Source organism: Oncorhynchus tshawytscha, linkage group LG33 (genome assembly GCF_018296145.1).
Source record: "Oncorhynchus tshawytscha isolate Ot180627B linkage group LG33, Otsh_v2.0, whole genome shotgun sequence".
Taxonomy (NCBI): Eukaryota; Metazoa; Chordata; class Actinopteri; order Salmoniformes; family Salmonidae; genus Oncorhynchus; species Oncorhynchus tshawytscha.
Genome location: NC_056461.1, coordinates 29,600,110 through 29,620,396, shown reverse-complemented (window position 1 = coordinate 29,620,396; position 20,287 = coordinate 29,600,110). Strand labels below are relative to the sequence as shown.

General features: G+C 41.6%; 1 protein-coding gene across 5 annotated transcripts in view; it reads right to left on the bottom strand.

Moving 5' to 3' along the window:
- Positions 1-20,287, bottom strand: part of LOC112231114 (bifunctional heparan sulfate N-deacetylase/N-sulfotransferase 1) — a 126,543-nt gene that overhangs the window by 87,595 nt on the left and 18,661 nt on the right. For 3 of the 5 annotated variants that reach the window (XR_002950416.2, XM_024397680.2, XM_024397681.2), the window contains exon 2: positions 9,540-9,714. The exons of 1 other annotated variant lie outside the window; for it this stretch is intronic. The gene's annotated coding sequence lies outside the window, so the exon portion shown is untranslated. Of the gene's footprint in view, positions 1-9,539; positions 9,715-10,270; positions 10,693-20,287 lie in introns of those variants that run through there. One more of the 5 variants, XM_042311058.1, reaches the window with a different exon arrangement.

Below are 20,287 nucleotides of genomic sequence, written 5' to 3'. Positions count from 1 at the left end.
TGGAGAATAGAGGGAGCATGAGAGGAGGGGGAATGGAGAGGGAGAGAAAGAGTGGGGGGGTAAACAAAACAGTCACCTTTAGTGTTTAATTTGGCTTGGTGCTGAGGGAGACAGGTGAGGCAGGGGTGGTTCAATGTGGCCCCCTCCATTGTAAATTATCAGCATGCCGAGAATTCCTAAACACAACAAGCCATTATGAAAAGGGTACAGGCGACTCAGCCATTCAGATAATTGAGTTGAATCGCAGCTGAAGAAAAAGTGTCGGTGGGGTCTCGTTTGAGCAGCGCCGTGGGGGTGTGGGAGGGGGGTTGAAGGAAACATTTCCACTCTCCCTCCCTCTTCCCCAGCATAACCAACGAAGTTGTTCAACATCTTATGTTGCTGCTTTTTTTAAATTTATTTTTTTAGAAAATAAATATTTAAAAAAATATATATATATATATATTTATTTATTTATTTTCTTCTAATATACGGAACCAACCTCCCACGTGTCAGAATTTGTCTCTGTTCGTACAGTAAAATATTAATGTTGTGAAGACTGCCTTAATGCTCAGGGAGCAGAGATGGAACCCAAAGAGCTACTATAGTATGATAGGCCATGTGTGTACGGAACAAGGCTTCAGGGTCAAGCATCTTAATCAGCAGCAACATCTCACTCAGAAGACCATTCTTCCATTCTCGCTTCCCTTCATCTGGTCTCAATGGGTAGCCTAGCTTTTCATCACCAGGCTTCAACCACTGTCCAACTTGGAAGCACTGCTGTGCTCTCATTAACAAGAGACACAGCTGGACCAGTTCTGATAGCCAGGCAGCAAAGCAACCCCCTCTTCTGGAACACATTCCAGTCAAATTTAGAGACGGCTGGTGGGGACGACATGCTGTCATACTGAACCAGGTGCTGCAGCACATACCTGCAGAAGAACTAGGCTGCTTGCAACACAATCCATCAATCAGGGCAAACAAGGGAGAACAGGGATGACATGCAAAGGCTGGCCGGCTGGGGAGAAGTAGAGGGCACAGCAGAGCAACGTTCATCCACACAGACAGACCATCTGCCAGCCCGCTGTCTGTCGAGGGGGCATGGATCGAAAGAACGCCACAGAGGAATGCTGTCCTGCCGATGCTCAGAATAACCTGCTTAAAGTGTTGGGTTTTGTGTCGTTCGCCTCCCCACTGATTCCTCAAAAAAACTTGCCAAGTGTCTTTGGGTCCAGTGTGAGATGCTAATGTCTTGTAGAGACCATATTAACAGCCTCCTCTGTAATTATGTGTCAAGGCTACGTGGCTGTGATTTAGGCCTACTACTTCCACTGACAAGGCTCCATCCACTATAAAGCTGGGCCATGAGAAGTCAGCTCTGCATGCCTACTTCCCATGACATCCTGATGAACTATGGGCAGATTGAGTGTGTAAGATAGTTTAATGATTCTGTATGGACACATGGATATAGCAACACTGTTGGTTACCACGCCACGCCCCCCCCATCCCCCCAACCCAACCCACTATAACTTAAACGTTTATGTAGCCTGCCTGAGCGGAGGCCCATTTTCAGGGGTAAAACCAAAGGCAAGTAAAACTCACACTTGAGCACTGACTGTCTACCTCAGCTCTATCAACCCTTTCTGCATGCAAATGACAACCTTCTGACTGGCCTGTCACTATGAACTATCACAGTGGCCTCTGCAGTTTAGTGCCACCTGGGTCCCATCAGTTTAGTGGCTGTCCTCTGCATCTTTTCTACTGCGTGAGCTTTTGTGTTTTAAAGTCCCCTCTGAGGGTTATAAAAGCTCTGAGTTGGCGGTTTGGAACGAGGCCCCTGAGAGCCAAAGGTACTGAATCAGGGACAGGTACTGAGTCAGGGACAGAGGCTAGGCGCCCAGGCTACAGCCAGACACACTGTAGACGTCACGTGCCCTGCTCTGACCTCGTCTGGACCGGGGGTCCTTTTTCTGTCTGAGGTCAGACAGAGCAGATGCAAGTGAGGTGTTTTTCAAATGAGGGTCCACAGTACTATATTAATTCATTTAGTTCAACATAACATAGGGCAGCATTTCCCAAATTCCATTCTAGGGACCCAAAAGGTCTTTGGCCTAGCACTATAGAACTGATTCAAATAATCAACTCATCAAGCTTTGAATATTTCTAAAATCAACTGTAGTGCTAAGACAAAAAACTGAAAGTTCACCCCTTGGGGTCCTCAGGACCGACTTTGGGAAACTCTGGCATTGGGGATGTTCCTATGAGACGCAGGGTTCTAAAAACGTAAGGAAAAAAATAAGTCCTTCTGACATTTCCTCCTAAAACAAAAATAGGAAAATAAACACAGAACAAATTGAAAGCAGGTTAAAAGACCAAAACAAAGCTACATTGTAAATCTATGCACAGTGCCCTGGGCCTACCCGTCAGTGCCAGTGACCGTAAAGCAAACAATCAATTTTCTCAAAGGCCCATTTCATTAGAATTCAAAGACGTGTGCACTAGAAAACAAGCCAACAGTCAAGTCAACTAATCACAATGGGGAGCATCTGTTGGTCATTACAGTAGCTGAGTGTTGGCTGTGCCTCTACCAAGATACTGGTTCAAAGGACCTGATGAGCATTGTTTGACAGCGCCTGCACTGATCTGTCTCGTATCTCGCAAAGGGTCATTGTATAGATCAAAAGAAGTCCGGCTACAGCGGCTGTCTAACATTAAAAACATTACCTAGGTTTGTCCTAGGTTTGTCCATAAATTTGTCCAACATTAGTCTGCTAGCTGGGCCGGTCACTGAAAAGATAATGCTAACGAACCAGCTACTTACTTAGTGCTGCACACACAATGGGTGTGTTAGTGAATTTGTTCTGTGCATTCATAAATTCAGAGAGTGTAGTCAGATTGTTCGTTTGTAAATTCAGAGTGTTTTGCTCTCGGAGTGTACACTGGACACTCCGGCCGCAGAGTAGGGTTGATCCGAGCGTTCTGACCTCACAACGGCAGTCAAGCACCCAAGCTAACTGGCTAATGTTGGTGACAACAATTTAACTATGCTTTTTTGCAGATATTTACTAACAGCGGCCATATTCAACAGGTGTGGGGCGTTCGTAAATTCATCAGTTATTCTGCGTTCTGGCACGCTCAGATGAGAGTGCTCTGAAATCGGAGTAGATAGCCAGAGTGAATTTACAAAGTAGAGCTAACTAGCTACAGTAAAACTTCTAATAATAGCCAGAGCTTTTAAATGGCTTAAAAGGCGCTTATTTGTGCCAGGCTTCTATTTGAGCCAGACGTCTATTTCCTTAATGCACACAGCTTTTGCTCATTTGCATAGTTAGTTAATTGTTTAATCCCAGCATTTTCATTTCCTGCACTAATGTGTTACCCTTTACACACAGTGTCACATTTATTTTATCTTAGTATGCCAGTTCTGTACTCGAGGTTGGCAACTGTGTTTTGTACTTGCCAGTTAGCTAGCAGGTCTCCGCTATTAGCAGCCAATGGCTAGCAGTTTCTTATTGCCGATAAAAACTGATAGCCATAACTATTTCGAGACATTACTGAATTAAACATTAAACCCGGTAAACAATGTATGGCAACCTCAAACAATTTAGACGGCATTTTTTTCAAACATTTATATTTTTATTGAACAAGGCAAGTCAGTCATGAACAAATTCTTATTTACAATGACAGCCTACTGGGGAACAGTGGGTGTTAACTGCCTTGTTCAGGGGCAGAACGACAGATTTTTACCTTGTCAGCTCAGGGGTTTAACAGTATGTCAGAAAACTACACTGAAAAAAATATTAACTCAACATGTAAAGTGTTGGTCCCATGTTTCATGAGCTGAAATAAAAGATAGCATACATTTTCCAAGAACAAAACAATCTTATTTCTCTCAAATGTTATGCACAAATTTGTCCACATCCCTGATAGTGCCAATCTATAATTTCCTAAAATAATCCATCCACCTGACAGGTGTAGCATATCAAGAAGCTGATTAAACAGCATGATCATTACACAGGTGCACCTTGTGCTAGGGACAACAGATGTCTCAAATTGAGGGAGTTTGCAATTGGCATGCTGACTGCAGGAATGTCCACCAGAGCAGTTGCCAGATAAAATAAATTACCACAAGTAACCATGCCAGCCCAGGACCTGACTTCTTCACCTGCGGTATCATCTGAGACCAGCCACCCGAACAGCTGATGACACCGCGGGTTTGCACAAACAAAGGATTTTTGCACAAACAAACTGTCTCAGGGAAGCTCATCTGCCTGCTCTTCATCCAAACCAGGGTCTTGACCTGACTGCTGTTCAGCGTTGTAACTGACTTCAGTGGGCAAAGGCTCACCAAAGTTGGCCACAAGCACATCGGAGAAGTGTGCTCTTCAAAGATTAATCCCGGTGTCAACAGTACCGGGGAGAGAGCAGACAGCGTGTATTTTGCTGATGTCAACGTTGTGATCAGAGTGCCCCATGGTGGAGGTGGGGTTATGGTATGGTCAAGTATAAGCTACGGACAACAAACACAATTGCATTTCATCTATGGCAATTTGAATGCACAGAGATACCATAACGAAATCCTGAGGACCAATCTGGTACCATTTATCCGCTGACATCACCTCATGCCTTTCGCACACAATGTATATAGACTCTTTTTTTCCTACTGTGTTATTGACTTGTTAATTGTTTACGCCATGTGTAACTCTGTGTTGTCTGTTCACACTGCTATGCTTTATCTTGGCCAGGTCGCAGTTGCAAATGAGAACTTGTTCTCAACTAGCCTACCTGGTTAAATAAAGGTGAAGAAAAAAAAAATGTTTCAGCATGATAATGCACGGCCCCATGTTGCAAGGACTGAACACAATTCCTGGAAGTTGAAAATGTCCCAGTTCTTCCTTGCCCTGCATACTTACTAGACATGTCACCCATTGTGCATTTTTGGGATGCTCTGGATCGATATGTACGACAGCGTGTTTCAGTTCCTGCCAATATCCAGCAACTTTGCACAGCCATTGAAAAGGAGTGGGACAACATTCCACTGGTCACAGTCAACAGCCTGATCAACTCTATGCAAAGAAGATGTGTCATGCTGCATGAGGCAAATGGTGGTCACACTAGATACGGACTGCTTTTCTGATACCTTAAAAAAAAAATGACGGGTGTGTATCTATGACCAACAGATGCATGTCTGCATTCCCAGTTATGTGAAATCCATAGATTAGGACCTAATGAATTTATTTCAAATGACTGATTTGATTATATGAACTGTAAAAAAATTACAGTTCCTCATTTTGAAATAGTCAATCCATTTGCACTGGAAACCCAAAAATTAAAATCTTTGAAATTGTTGCATGTTGCGTTTATATACAGTTGAAGTCGGAAGTTTACACACCTTAGCCAAATACATTTACACTCTGTTTTTTACAATTCCTGACAAATCCTAGTAAAAATTCCCTGTTTTAGGTCAGTTAGAATCCCTACTTTACTTTAAGAATGTGAAATGCAAGAATAATAGTAGACAGAATTATTTATTTCAGCTATTATTTCTTTCATCACATCAGTGGGTCAGAAGTTTACATCAGAGGTTAACCGATTTTTCAACGCCGATTCCGATTATTGGAGGACCAAAAAAGCCGCTACCGATTAATCGGCCGATTTTTATTTGATTTATTTGGAATAATGACAATTACATCAATACTGAATGAACACTTATTTTAACTTAATATAATACATCACTAACATCAATTTAGCCTCAAATAAATAATGAAACATGTTCAATTTGGTTTAAATAATGCAAAAACAAAGTGTTGGAGAAGAAAGTAAATGTGCAATATGTGCCATGTAAGAAAGCTAACATTTATGTTCCTCGCTCAGAACATATGAAAGCTGGTGGTTCCTTTTAACATGAGTCTTCAATATTCCCAGGTAAGAAGTTTTAGGTTGTAGTTATTATAGGAATTATAGGACTATTTCCCTCTATACCATTTGTATTTCATTAACCTTTGACTATTGGATGTTCTTATAGGCACTTTAGTATTGCCAGTGTAACAGTATAGCTTCCGTCCCTCTCCTCGCTCCTCCCTGGGCTCGAACCAGTAACACATCGACAACAGCCACACTCGAAGCAGTGTTACCCATGCAGAATAAGGGGAATAACGAGTGATGTTTAAAACATTATTAGCGCGCACTCCGCTAACTAGCTAGCCATTTCACTTCGGTTATCCCAGCCTCATCTCGGGAGTTGATAGGCTTGAAGTCATAAACAGCGCAATGCTTGACGCACAACGAAGAGCTGGTGGCAAAACGCACAAAGTGCTGTTTGAATGAATTCTTACGAGCCGGCTCCTGCCTACCACCGCTCCGTCAGATACTTGTATGCTCAGTGAGATTATATGCAACGCAGGACACGCTAGATAAACTAGTAATATCATCAACCATGTGTAGTTAACTAGTGATTATGATTGATTGTTTTTGATAAGATAAGTTTAATGCTAGTTATCAACTTACCTTGGCTTACTGCATTCGCGTAACAAGCAGTCTCTTGTGGAGTGCAACGAGAGGCAGGTGGTTATAGCGTTGGACAAGTGAACTGTAAGGTTGCAAGAATAGATCCCCGAGCTGACACTGAAAATCTGTCGTTCTTGGGATCACGCAGCCGTCGCACCATAGTATGGTCATCTCTAGGAGACAGAACGCGTCTCCTTCCTGAGCGGTATGACGGCTGCGTGGTCCCATGGTGTTTATACTTCCGTACCATTGTACAGATGAACGTGGTACCTTCAGGCATATGGAAATTTCTCCCAAGGATGAACCAGACTTGTGGAGGTCTTTTTTCTGAGGTCTTGGTTGATTTCTTTTGATTTTCCCATGATGTCAAGCAAAGAGGCACGGAGTTTGAAGGTTGGCCTTGAAATACATCCACAGGTGCACCTCCAATTGACTCAAATGATGTCAATTAGCCTAAAGCCATGACATCATTCTGAAATTTTCCAAGCAGTTTAAAAGGCACAGTAAACTTCTGACCCACTGGAATTGTGATACAATTGTGAAATTTTCTGTCTGTCAACAATTGTTGGGAAAATTACTTGTGTCAGGCACAAGTCGATGTCCTAACCGACTTGACAAAACTATAGTTTGTTAACAAGAAATTTGTGGAGGTGTTGAAAAACAAGTTTTAATGACTACAACCTAATTGTATGTAAACTTCCAACTTCAACTGTATTTTTGTTCAGTGTGGCTAGCTAACATTACAACAGTAGGCTAAGCAGATGATCAAGTTGAAGTCATTGCACTGGAGACTGACGTCCTAGCACATCATTTATGCAAGGGAAAGCCACCGCTTAGTTTTTATTTTCTCACAACGGCAAACTATTAAATCACTGTCACATTTGTAATAATTTTTCTAGTTATTCTGCCTATTTCATGGAGATTCATACGAGAACGCAGTGATTATGTTTTCATTGTTGAATGGTAGATACTCGGGAGTATTCAAATACTTAATATATAAAACTTTCACATCCTACAAGACAGATCGGTTGAGGGACGAGCGTTGCGTAGGAGTAACGCCATCTGACGTAAGACTATGTCTCATGAGGTCTTAAATATGCATAATTTGACAAAAGGTCTGTCTGCCCTGACTGGCTAATCATTCTCCAGGTTGAAGCAGCCTTGCAGAATCAGGCGGTGTTGTGAGTTAGTCCCAGCACAGTAAATGGCTCTAGGAGATGCCTTTCTCACATATTAATTAATAAATTCTGCCAAACACTTTCAATTATTCATGAAGGTTCATAATTCATTCTCCCCCACTTCTTCCCTAACGTACAGAAGGTGAAGAAAATGTAAACTTGTTGAAATACACAAAATGCCTATGAGCCAAATGCCATTTCTTTCAGTAATGCAGTACACATGAATAGTCAAAGATCTTACATGTGGTGTAGTACAAAAAGTACTATAACTTCGTATTTGTTCACAATGGACATCTCTTTGAGAACTAATAAACTCAAAGCAAATCCATATTGAGCAGCTAGACAGATCAAGTACCGTGGGCTATTTTGTGTTTAAATTAGCCAGATCAAGCCCCCAAGGTTAGAATGCCTGCTGAACAGGCTGCTACTAGCATACCACTGGCACACAACCCAAACGGCAAGTGACAGGTACAGGCACTTCCACCTCTCACTTAAGCACAGGGTGCTTTGTCTTATTAGGGGAGGGAGGCCGAGTGTTCACTCTTTGCCCCTTGTTTCAGCTCCTCCAGGAGACCTGCCACCTCCGCCATCCAAATCAGTCCACCTCCCACCCAGGATGACAGTAAGCCTTGCCCGAGAGAATGTGGCAGGAGGGAACCTCTCCCCTGTTTCTGGAGCGTGAGGGAGCTTGATGCTTTCTTTGTCCATTAAAATAAACATCAAATTGATCAGTAATACAGTGCAGACATTGTTGATGTTGTATATGACTAATGTAGCTGGAAAAAGCTGATTGTTAATGGAATATCTACATAGGCGTACAGAGGCCCATTATCAAACACCATCACTCCTGTGTTCCAATGGCACGTTGTGTTAGCTAATCCAACTTCATAATTTTAAAAGTCTAATTGATCATTAGAAAACCCTTTTGCAATTATGTTAGCACAGCTGAAAACTGTTGTTCTGATTTAAAGAAGCAATTAAACTGACCTTCTATAGACTAGTTGAGTGTCTGGAGCATCAGCATTTGTGGGTTCGATTACAGGCTCAAAATGTTTCTTCTGAAACTCATCAGTCTATTCTAGTTCCGAGAAATGAAGGCTACTCCACGTGAGAAATTGTCAAGAAACTGAAGATCTCATGCAATGATGTGTACTACTTCCTTCACAGAACAGTACAAACTGGCTCTAACCAGAATATAAAGACTGTGAGGCCCTGGTGCACAACTGAGCAAGAGGACAAGTACATTAGTGTCTCTAGTTTGAGAAACAGATGCCTCACAAGTCCTCAATTGGCAGCTTCATTAAATAGTACCCGCAAAACACCAGTCTCAACGTCAACAGTGATGCTGGCTTTCTAGGCAGAGTTGCAAAGTAAAAGCCATATCGTAGACTGGCCAATAAAAAGAAAAGATTAAGATGGGCAAAATAACACAGACACTGGACAGAGGAACTCTGCCTAGAAGGCCAGCATCCCGGAGTCGCCTCTTCACTGTTGAGACTGGTGTTATGCGGGTACTATTTAATGAATCTGCCAGTTGAGGACTTGTGAGAAGTCTGTTTCTCAAACTAGATACTAATGTACTTGTCCTCTTCCTCAGTTGTGCACCGGGGCCTCCCACTCTTTCTATTCTGGTTAGAGCCAGTTTACGCTGTTCTGTGAAGGGAGCAGTACAGTGTTGTACAAGATCCTTATATATATATTTTAACCATTAACAATCTCTACTCTGTATTTCTGATCAAATTGATGTTATTGTAATGTACAAAAAAAAATGCTTGTCATTCAAAACAAGGACATTTCTAGGCGACCCCAAACTTTTGAATGGTAGTGTACAGTCCCTGAACAGGACGCTCGTCAGGATAAAAGACAAGTTCTTACCCTTTTCCAAACAGTGGGGGGGGTTCTCTTCCTTAAAACAAAATCTCTAGCCACAGTGCGGTGGTACTCTCTCTTCTGAAAGGGCATCAGATATGAACAGGCTTCAGGTCAGGGGACCCTGGTGTATTTGGTGATATAGACTAATGTTCCGCACGGACACACCAGGCAGGCACGCCTAGAAAAACACAGAAGAAGACGACATTTATTAAATGAGATGTATGCATGACACACAAAAAAAGAGGTCCTCTGTAGCTCAGTTGGTAGACTGAAACTTGCAATTCCAGAATAGTGTGTTCTATTTTCAGGAAGACCCATACGTAAAAACTGTATGCAGACATGACTGTACGTTGCTTTGGATAAAAATCTGCTAAGTGGCATATTATATTAGAAGAGTCTGGAACATACAGAGCAACATTGGTTTAAGAGTAAAGCTCCATTGTAGATCATTATGAAACAGGGGGGGGGGGGTTAGCCTACACACCCCCAGTCATGCTAATAGCTTGTATCAGATTGAACAATGTCACTTTTATGAAAAATACTTATGAAGATGTCAAATTTACATTCAAAACGATTGAATTTCACATGATTGTACTGTGATATTTTAACGTGATTGACAATATTCACACTGTACAGCCAACTGCGAATCAACATTACAGCAACAAGACTTAATTATGTAAACCCACTGGGGTTTAAGATAAAGGAAAGGGTACCACTTTAAAAAGAGCACTTACCAGATTACAATTGGGTCAACTCACTACTAAGCCCATCTCCTGTGGAATGTGCATACTAGTGCAGTATTGAGAATGAAAGCGTGATCGGGAATATAAAAAGATACGTCAACTCCCTTATTCATCATCTTGATAAATACACATTACCTGACCGAGTACTATTCAAAACTCCAACCAGTTGTGTGCTGGCCAGCTCACTGTTGGCAGAGCTAGTGTGCCAATACTGAGGAACATACAGCTACTTCCCAGAGGGAGGGAGGGATTGATCCACACAGACACACCTTTCCTAAACTACATGCTTCCTTTGTGGTAATAGTGAGCCCCCGTCTTTTCGTATGTGCTATATGATTAAGGTTCTCATAGAACTAAGTAGTCCTCTCTAGGAATCCTCTAAAGAACTAAGTAGTTTGATGTGTCTGACCATTGTTTGAATCTGCTCCCCATATTTCCCATTCAGAGAGAACAAATCCTCAGTCTAGTCTATCTGGAAAGGAAATGCTCAACATTTTCAAAGAGGGATTTTTTTTTCTCCCTGGGTTGTCGTGGGAAGAATGTGGAGGAGTAACCATTGGAGGAGGAACCATTCTCATTTCTGTACTGTTAACTGGTCAATCCTTCTGGCAGTGGTTTGTGTTCAAGGCCAGTGGTGTTTTGGATTGCTGTTTATTTGCAAACATCATTTTGAAAAATCTGATGGCTGTAAGCGGCAGCCTATATTTGTAGGGATAGAGAGAATTTGGGATAGTAGTCCTATATTTTTTGGGGGGCCCAGAATGTATACTCCTCATATCCTGAAACCAAGGCCAAAACAATCATACTATTTCACTGACTGTTGACAGATTATGTCAGAGCTCACAGCTGATGCTAATGGTTTTGTTATTGTTGGCAGTTTGAGCCTGTCCCCTTCTCTCACCTACAAAGGGTTACGATACTCTAAAAATGACAGATGCCAACCCCAAATAATGGGGTTCTAGCCCTGAACAGCCGAAATAACCCTCCCAATTCCAAAAGCTACCCGTATCCCCCTCTCTCTCCCACAATGGAATAAGTATATTATATATATATATATATTTTTTTTTTTTATCTTCTGTGCCCACTGTCCGGGCTGACATGTGATGTGCAACATAAAGTTGTCACCATGAGGAGGCATGCTGGCTAGTTGTCAGCAGGTCAGGCAAAGAAGATCTTGTGGTCTCAGGAAACTGCCAGCAAGTGACTTGATATGGACATGGGGAGACTCAATTGAATTTCCTTGATTCCTCAAGTTTCTCTCTTCACCTTCCCAAAACCCATTGGATGAGAAGAAAGGAGGTCCCTCCCCTCTGACCTTCTCATTCAATAGAAAAACTTGAGGAATCAAGGAAATGAAAATGAGATTCTCCCATAGCCATGCTGACCCCTGACAGACCTTCTCCCTGAGACAACAGTGCTCATTGGCAAAATCTCTTCTGTTATTCCAACCAGGACTGGGGTTGTGAAGTGATGGATGTTATCAATGTGGCTTTATAAATATATATAAAATCAAAGAAAGCGAGAGAGTCATATTGACAGACACGGCAGGATAATACAACCCGCATGACAATTCCAGACATGAAAAGCCTATACAATATGCATGCATAGAAATGCAATCACATTTGTGGAAGGAATGAAGGTAGAAGGAATCATAATTCAATGGGCTACTCATTTAATTTTCTTCCCTCGCTTTTTCTCACACACACACACACACACACACTTGCAAAAGAGATCATCCTAAACCAGATTAAATAAATGCATTTAAGAGCGGCAGAAATTGGAGAAAGAATTTCACTGCTCTGTGGAACTGCCAAGGAGCATATTGCCCAGAGAATCCATCCATGCTAATGTACTTAGCCATCTATGTGGTGCTCAGTGAGGCAGCACGTGACTTGCAACAAAATTATTTTATATTCTGTTTATATGTAGAGATGGTGTAAATTCCTCTATATTAAGTCTGTACATTTAGCCTATTGCTAGCATCACCACTTCACCGAGTCAAATCCGGGTATGTGAAAATGTACTTCGCAAATAAAGCTTATTCTGATAGAGCCACCCAAAGGTTTGGTCTCAGGATCAGCCCCAACACTTAACTGGCTGCTCCTCAAACATGCTCTGAACTCATCTCACATGCCAGTCCTCAATGCACACAAAGGTCATTTTCACACAGTTCTGAGCTAAAGCTCGAATTAGGGTTTGATTATTTGTTTCTCCATTTGGTCCGGTTCGTTTTACATTCCATACATACAGAGTAAAACTGAATTGGCTTCCTATTTCGCACCCTTCACTCATGCTGTCAAACACCCTTGTAAAACTGACCTTCCTACCAATGCAGTATTGAGTAGCTTGGATGAATAAGGTGCCCAGAGTAAACTGCTTGCTACTCGGCCATAAAAGCTAGAATATGCATATAATTAGTATATTTGGATAGAAAAAACTGAAGTTCCTAAAACTGTTTGAATGATATCTGAGTATAACAGAACTCATATGGCAGGTGAAAACCTGAGAAAAATCCAACCAGGAAGTGGGAAATCTGAGGTTTGTAGTTTTTCAACTCATTGCCATTCCAATATAGTGTCTGTGGGGTCATTTTGCACTTCCTAAGGCTTCCACTAGATGTCAGTCTTTAGAACCTTGTTTGATGCGTCTACTGTGAAGGGGGGCCGAATGAGAGGGGATTGAGCCAGGTGTCTGGCAGATTGCCATGAACTCATGATGCGCGGCCATGTGAAAGTTAGCTTGCGTTCCATTGCTTTTCTACAGACAAAAGAATTCTCAGGTTGGATCATTATTGAAGATTTATGATAAAAACATCCTAAAGGTTGATTCTATACTTCGTTTGACATGTTTCTACGACCTGTAATATAACGTTTTGGACTTTTCATCCGACCTTTCGGCTAGACTTGCATGCGCGTTTGGATTTGGTTACCAAACGCCCTAACAAAAGGAGGTATTTGGACATAAATTATGAACTTTATCGAACAAGTCAAACATTTATTGTGGAACTGGGATTCCTGGGAGTGCATTCTGATGAAGATCAAAGGTAAGTGAATATTTATAATGCTATTTCTGACTTCTGTTAACTCCACAACATGGCGGATCTCTTTGGCTGTTTTAGTCTCTGAGCGCCGAACTCAGATTATTGCATGATATGCTTTTTCCGTAAAGTTTTCTGAAATCTGACACAGCGGTTGCATTAAGGAGAAGTTTATCTAAAGTTCCATGTATAATAGCTGTATCTTTTATCAATGTTAATTATGAGTATTTCTGTAAATTGATGTGGCTCTCTTCAAAATCACTGCATGTTTTGGAACTACTGAACATAACACGCCAATGTAAAATTAGATTTTTGGAAATAAATATGCACTTTATTGAACAAAACATACATGTATTGTGTAACATGAAGTCCTATGAGTGTCATCTGATGAAGATCAAAGGTTAGTGATTCATTTGATCAATATTTCTGCTTTTTGTGACTCCTATCTTTGGCTGGAAAAATGGCTGTGTTTTTCTGTGACTTGGTGGTGACCTAACATAATCGTTTGTGGTGCTTTCGCTGTAAAGCCTTTTTGAAATCAGACACTGTGGCTGGATTAACGAGAATTGTATCTTTAAAATGGTGTAAAATACTTGTATGCTTGAGGAATTTTAATTATGAGATTTTTGTTGTTTTGAATTTGGCGCCCTGCACTTTACTGGCTGTTGGCGAGGTGGGATGCTACTGTCCCAAATTTCCCAGAGGTTAAATCCATCTATGATTATAAAGAAACACAACTTGTGTCATCTTCATTACTTTCGATTTGCCCTTCCAACAACATATGGGAGGAAACAGCGCAATACCTGCTCTAAGTGCTAGGTGAAGTCTATATTCAATAGCTTATATCCCCAGTACAGCCCCCGTCTCCCCTAATCTGCATCAGATGTGCTCAGAAATGTGCTGCTGTCAAACCATTAATACTGTGCAATTCTGGTTCTTCTCCTTTGTTTGATCCTGAACACTTTCTGACTTGCCGCAAACCACACCACTGTACGAATTGGTACAAATTGAATCTGACCAAGACCACCATTTAATAAACCACATAGGTAGTGTGTTCACTTTACACCAGTCCAAACAAACCAAGTGGGCTAACACAGAGTTCGGAAGAAATGTTCCAAACCAATTCGGTGTGAAAGCACCTTAGTGTTTTCCACAGAACTCAATGAGACATGGCAATAATTGCATGACATTTCGTGACCATAACAACAGATGAAGAACGCAAAGCTGAGTGAAGGACACATTATAATTGTGCTATGACTACCATTGCAAAATGAAAGTCATTTATCTTTGTTGTCTTTTTCTATAGCCTCTTTGATCGTTATGCGATTACATTGTGGTTTCTGTAACTTCCCCACAAACACAATCATTTTATTTTGATAATGACCATCTTTTTTTAGTCATGGCAAAGCATTAGCCTAATTCTGTCCCGATATAACAAAACGTCTGTGGAAAAAACGAATTCATTAAATGCAATCTTTTCAGCAAAAGCTTAATAAAGAGCACAGCCGCGGCCGCTTCTATCCTTTAGAAGCTTTTAGTGCTGATAGAACTGGGAACATGGAGGATGAGCCAGGTAGTTTCCAGTCTTTCACTCTGTGATCATCTTCACATACATACACTACCTGGCAAAAGTTTAGAACACCTACTCATTCAAGGGTTTTTCTTTATTTTTACTATTTTGTACATTATAGAATAATAGTGAAGACATCAAAACTATGAAATAACCCATGCAATCATGTAGTAACCCCCCCCAAAAAAGTGTTTAACAAATCAAAATGTCTTTTCTATTTGAGATTCTTCAAACAACCACCCTTTGCCTTGATGTCAGCTTTGCATTCTCTCAACCAGCTTCACCTGGAATGCTTTTCCAACAGTCTTGAAGGAGTTCCCACATATGCTGAGCACTTGTTGGCTGCTTTTCCTTCGCTCTGTGGTCCGACTCATCCCAAACCATCTCAATTGGGTTGAGGTTGGGTGATTCTGGAGGCCAGGTCATCTGATGCAGCACTGCATGACTCGCCTTCTTGTTGAAATAGTCCTTACACAGCCTGGAGGGTGTGTTTTGGGGCTTCGTCCTGTTGAAAAACAAATGATAGTACCACTAAGCGCAAACCAGATGGGATGGCGCATCGCTACAGAATGCTGTGGTAGCCATGCTGTTTAACTGTGCCTTGAAATCCACAAATTAACTTTTAACAAGGCACACCTGTTAATTGAAATGCATTCCAGGTGACTAACTCATGAAGCTGGTTGAGAGAATGCCAAGAGTGTGAAACGCTGTCAAGGCATAGGGTGGCTACTTTGAAGAACCTCAAATATAAAATGTGTTAGGTCTAGAGGTCGACCGATTATGATTTTTCAACGCCGATGCCGATTATTGGAGGCCCAAAAAAGCTGCTACCGATTAATTGGCCGATTTTTAAACACGTATTTGTAATAATGACAATTACAACAATACTGAATGAACACTTATTTGAACGTAATATAATACATCAATAAAATCAATTTAGCCTCAAGTAAATAATGAAACATGTTGAATTTGATTGAAATAATGCAAAAACAAAGTGCTGGAGAAGAAAGTAAAAGTGTAATATGTGCCATGTAAGAAAGCTAACGTTTCAGTTCCTTGCTCAGAACATGAGAACATATGAAAGCTGGTGGTTCCTTTTAACATGAGTCTTCAATATTCCCAGGTAAGAAGTTTTAGGTTGTAGTTATAGGAATTATAGGACTATTTCCCTCTATACCATTTGTATTTCATTAACCTTTGGACTATTGGATGTTCTTATAGGCACTTTAGTATTCCCAGTGTAACAGTATAGCTTCCATCCCTCTCCTCGCTCCTACCTGGGCTCGAACCAGAAACACAACGACAACAGCCACCATCGAAGCAGCGTTAACCATGCAGAGCAAGGGGAACAACTACTAGAAGGCTCAGAGCGAGTGAAGTTTGAAACGCAATTAGCGCACGCTAACTAGCTAGCCATTTCACTTCAGTTACACCAGCCTCATCTCGGGAGTTGATAGGCTTGAAGTCATAAACAGCGTAATACTTGACGCACAATGAAGAGCTGCTGGCAAACGCACAAAAGTGCTGTTTGAATGAATGTTTACGCGCCTGGTTCTGCCTACCACCTCTGTCAGATACTTAGATACTTGTATGCTCAGTCAGATTATATGCAATGCAGGACACGCTAGATAATATCTAGTAATATCATCAACCAAGGTCGTTATTGCGTTGGACCAGTTAACTGTAAGGTTGCAAGATTGGTTCCCCGAGCTGACAAGGTCTGTCGTTCTGCCCCTGAACAAGGCAGTTAACCCACTGTTGCTAGGCCATCATTGAAAATAAGAATGTGTTCTTAACTGACTTGCCTAGTTAAATAAAAAGGTATATAAAAAATAGTTTTGAAAACTTGAAATCGTCCCTAATTAGTCGGACATTCCGATTAAATCGGTCAACCTCTAGTTAGGTCATAGTTTTGTTGATGTCTTCACTATTACTTTACAATGTAGAAAATAGCAAAAATAAAGAAAAACCCTGGACTGAGTAGGAGTCAACTTTTGACTGGTACTGTATAATCACCAACTCCATAGTGTCAGCCTGGAAGTTGTAATTACACATGGACGTTAAAGCTTAATCCCTAGACACACCAAAATAAAATAACCACTGCATTTTCCCTCAGCAAAAAAAACAATGGATAAAAGAGAACCTCTACTGGCAACTTCACCAAAACAGTTTAAAACAGCTAGTTACCATATAACTGTTTAAAACATAAAACAGCTCCCATATATATATATATATATTTTTTTTTTTAAACTAGGCAGGTCAGTTAAGAACAAATTCTTATTTTACAAAATTCTTATTTGACTGCCTACCCCGGGACAAACCCTCTCCTAACCCCGACGACGCTAGGCCAATTGTGCGCCGCCCTATGGGACTCCAGATCACGGCCGGTATAAAACAGCTAGTTACCATATAAATAAAAAAAAACTGTATAAAAATATGACATGAAGCAGAAACACCTTAGGGCTCCTCTAAAACAACACTACCTACATTCCTGTTGCTGTGGGAATGAAGGCTTTTAGTTAAAGAGAACATTTTAGCGCTCGCTTCTCCTGAATAGGTCAAGACTGAGGCAGCAGCTGAGGTAAAAGCGACCTAGATCAAGAACTAACGCATGGATGAAGCGGATTCTGGAAGGGAGGTTAGATGCATGTATGATGAGTTCACTGACAACTGGCCTAGATGCTCAAGATTAAAGAGCCAAGCTTACAGGAGTGCAGCTCATCGTTTACATTCACGTCCCCGAACAACAAGCTCTAAGCCAGGCAATCTGTGTGTGTTCCTCTGAGCCAAAGGGCCATGTCCTAGTACAATCTCAGAAAATGTAGATGACCTTCAACAGCTCAGTTGCTAAAAAAACAGTCCTATAAATGAGAGATTGATTGCAGCTCACATTTAGTGCCCCATGCCATGTCGGCTGAACATAATATAGGCTTTGCCACAGCCTATCGCACAGTTCTCACAGAACCTTGATCGCCCCGTTATCTCACAACAGAGCTAGCCTGCCTTCTTAACATATGTATCATATTGTAAGTAGTAAGTAATGCAATGTTAACTCTGATTGTATTCCAAAGTAAACATTAAAACAACATCCCAGAAAGCAGCCTCATGTGTTTGTGCCTGATAAGTGGAGCTAGTTTCCCACCTGAGGGGCCCTGAGGCAAATGAAGAAAATACATTTTTCCTTCCTTCCAGGTTGCACATTCAATCTCTTCCCCATACAGTCCCAGACAACAGATGGAAACAGCAGGAGAAATTACACACACACACACACACACACACACACACACACACACAAGTGTCGCGCCATATCGGATGTGCACGTGGGTGCAAGGCACTGGAAACTAGAGCAACAAAGGCAGACACTTAAAAAGTTCAGATTGGGGGGGAAAGAAAACAGTCCTCGCGTCAGCAGTTCTGCAGCGCAGAGAACAGGCTTCAGGCTTTAACAAAATCAGGGCTAAGATCCTTATTATCTTATGGACTAGAGGAAGGCATGCGAGTCTGCAGAAAAGCCCAGCCCCTGCTTAGACATATATAGGCCTAGTGCACCTAAACACAAGCTTAGGCTGATCATATTGTGCTGCCTGGGAAAAACAGTGTTTATTCCACAAGCAAATAGAGTAGCCAGCCTAATAGAAAAAGTAGCTAGCCAGGCTCCCCCGGGCTAGGGGGGTGGGTTCAGCCAACCAGAGTTTGTCTAGAATGTCATTGTATACTGTAACATTAAGATTTCCCTTCACTGGAACTAAGGGGCCCAGCCCGAACCATGAAAAACCACCGCAGACCATTATTCCTCCTCCAAACTTTACAGTTGGCACTATGCATTGGAGCAGGTTGCATTTTCCTGGCATCCTCCAAACCCCGAGCCGTCTGTCGGACTGCCAAACGGTGAAGCGTAATTGCGCTGCTCCAGCTAACAATATATTTGGACTGCTACACTGCACATTATTACATTGTACACTTTGCCTGTGAACATCTGTTCTAAGCTTGTACACCAGTCCAGCTGACGCTTGGTATTGCGCATGGTGATCTTAGGCTTGTGTGCGGCTGCTCGTCCATGGAAACCCATTTCATGAAGCTCCCGACAAACAGTTCTTATACTGACTTTGCTTTCAGAGTCAGTTTGGAACTCGGTAGTGAGTGCTGCAACCGAAGATAGGCGATTTTCATGTGCTACAGCTCTCAGCCTTCCCGTTCTGTGAGATTGTGTGGCCTACCACTTCACGACTGAGCAGTTGCTGCTCCTAGATGTTTCCACTTCACAGTAACAGCACTTACAGCTAACAGGGGCAGCTCAAGCAGGGCAGAAATTTGACAAACGGACTTGTTGACGGCGCAAAGTTAAGTCACTGAGCTCTTCAGTAAGGCCATTTAAATACAAATGTTTGTCTATGGAGATTGAATGGCTGTGTGCTTGATTTTATACACCTGTCAGCAACGGGTATGGCTGAAGTCGCCGAATCCACTCATTTGAAAGGGTGTCCACATACATTTGGTGTAGTTTCACTTGGTCTAATGCTAACTAGAGTTCACCCGAATCTGGGGAAGTAGATAAAGGGCAAATAAACAATTTATATGGGATGTGCAAATTCATGCTCTCTTCCTCAGTGTAAAGAAATTTGACTGCCACCACAGCATACACACGTATCAAGAGGTGGGACAGACAGACTGTCACACCAGCAGTGTTTCCGTCATCGCTGACTTGGTGAGTGACAGGCACCTGTCCTACCAATAGATCGCTAGTAATGCATATATATCTTTCATTCCGGCGGGAGAGGGTTCGGCAGAATTTTTTCTGAGTACCGAATTGTAAAGTAGCCTAGTTAATTTAAATGGAAAAAGTAGCCGGCTGAAAATGAGTAAATCGGCTGTATAACAGACAGTCGGCGCTAGTGGAAAAGACTGGAATAAAACAGAACATTTTATTTTATTTTACTTGGCAAGTCATTTAAGAACAAATTCTTATTTACAATGACGGCCTAGGAAGAGTGGGTTAACTGCCTTGTTCAGTGGCAGAAAGACAGATCTTTACCTCATCAGCTCGGGGATTCAATCTAGCAACCTTTCAGTTATTAGTCCTGCGCTCTAACCACTAGGCTACCTGCCGTACCCAACATCAACGCTTAGATTAAATTTCTTAAGACTAACTGTTGTTGCAAAGGGAAATAATGAACTAGAAATGTATGCCCTTTATGTTACAGTAGGAGAGACAGGGATGCAAACTGCTGAGGGCCCAAAAAGATACTTTTTTGTTGATGCACTGAAACATGAAAAATCCCTGCTTGCTGGAAAATGCAGGTTTTAACTAATTAAACAAATAATATTATCTACATGATCAGTCTGTGTAAAATAAAGTGGTTTCTGTGAACCTAACTCCCAGCTAAAAAAAAATTAAAAAAAT